The following is a 2,009-nucleotide window of genomic DNA, read 5'->3' on the forward strand; positions in this document are numbered from 1 at the left end:
TTTTCGGCCTTTAGGTTTTGGGCTTCGTTCCTTTTTGATGGGCCTTCTTAGCTTATTTGTCCGAGGTCCGACCTCAGGTGTGGGCCTTGGGACGAGGTCGGACCTTTCTATGAACTTCCGAGTTGGGGGAGCTCGGTCAGGGTATGAACAGTGGGTATGTTTTTGTGATCACGGATAAACACACCAAACTTAGAGCTTTGCTTGTCCTCAAGCAAAAGAGGAGAAAGAAGAGGGATAGGAGGAGAGCAAGTGTGGTATGGTGATGATGAGAGGGGCGCCGAATTCAATATATAGGGAGGGGGTGGGAAATTTTCGAAAATAGGAAAAAGATAAGATAGAAGATATGATTTGTAAAAAATAGATATGATAAGAAAAAGATATAGTTTAAAAAGAGAAAGATTTAACTAATAATTAAAAGATAGATCTGAATTTTTAATTTTGAAAAAGATTTTAAAAAGATAATTGAGTTTTGAAAACAAACTTAAAAGAGTTGGATTGTATTGGAAAACAATTTGTCTTTATGGATTAAGACATATTTGAAATTTTTGAAACATGGATTTTTAGAAATCAGGATTTTTAGAAAACTAATTTGATATGAGGGATGACAATTTAAGGCATGTTTATGTAAGAAATCATGAATTGAAACATAAAGATTTAGAAAATATAAAGAAAAACGAATTATTACCTCCTCCCACCATCCTGGCGTTAAACGCCCAAACGATGCATGTTTTGGGCGTTTAACGCCCAAATGCTGCTTCTCCTGGGCGTTCAACGCCCAGCTGATGCTTCTTTCTGGCGTTGAATGCCAGGAGGTCCTTTGTCACTGGGCGTTTTTCTGAACGCCCAGGATGCTAACAATCTGGCATTGAACGCCCAGAAGGTGCTTCTTTCTGGCGTTCAACGCCCAGAAGATGCTCCTTTTCGGCGTTCAACGCCCAGATGGCTACCCTTACTGGCGTTGAACGCCCAGTGGGTGCTTCTTTTGGGCGTTCAACGCCCAAAACGTTTCTTACTGGCTTTTTGATGCCAGTAAGCTTTCCAAATTTCCCTGTAACTCTGTGACTTCAATCGATTGTTACTTTCACCTTTTGAAGATACTCTGGCATCTACCTGTAAAACTTGATCAATTAGAAAAAAAAACAAATAAAATTAAATTTTGTGATTTGGCTGGGTTGCCTCCCAGCAAGCGCTTCTTTAATGTCATTAGCTGGACTATTACTGAGCTTTAAGCGCTTCTTTAATGTCTTTAGCTGGACTGTCACTGATCTTCAATAAAGTCTCAGTCTTGAGCATTCTTGCTCGAAATTTTCTTCAAGATAGTGTTTAACTCTTTGTCCATTAACAATGAACTTTTTGTTAGATTCATTATCCTGAAGCTCTACGTATCCATATGGTGATACACTTGTAATTACATATGGGCCTCTCCACCGGGATTTTAATTTCCCAGGGAATAATTTGAGCCTAGAATTAAATAGCAGAACTTTCTGCCCTGGCTCAAATACTCTGGATGACAATTTCTTATCATGCCATCTTTTTGCTTTCTCCTTGTAAATTTTTGCATTCTCGAAAGCATTGAGTCTAAATTCCTCTAGGTCATTTAACTGGAGCAATCGTTTTTCTCCAGCTAACTTGGCATCAAGGTTTAGGAATCTGGTTGCCCTGTAGGCCTTGTGTTCCAGTTCCACTGGCAAGTGACATGCCTTTCCATACACAAGCTGGTATGGAGAGGTCCCTATAGGGGTCTTGAATGCTGTTCTGTATACCCACAGAGCATCATCCAAGCTTCTTGCCCAATCCCTTCTACGGTTAACTACAGTCCGTTCTAGGATTCTTTTGAGTTCTCTATTTGAGACTTCAGCTTGCCCATTAGTTTATGGGTGATATGGAGTAGCTATCCTGTGGCTAACTCCATAACGTACTAGAGCAGAGTAAAGCTGTTTATTGCAGAAATGAGTGCCCCCATCACTGATTAACACTCTAGGGACACCAAATCTGCTGAAGATATGTTT

The sequence above is a fragment of the Arachis duranensis genome, chromosome 1 (assembly GCF_000817695.3).
Source record: "Arachis duranensis cultivar V14167 chromosome 1, aradu.V14167.gnm2.J7QH, whole genome shotgun sequence".
NCBI lineage: Eukaryota > Viridiplantae > Streptophyta > Magnoliopsida > Fabales > Fabaceae > Arachis > Arachis duranensis.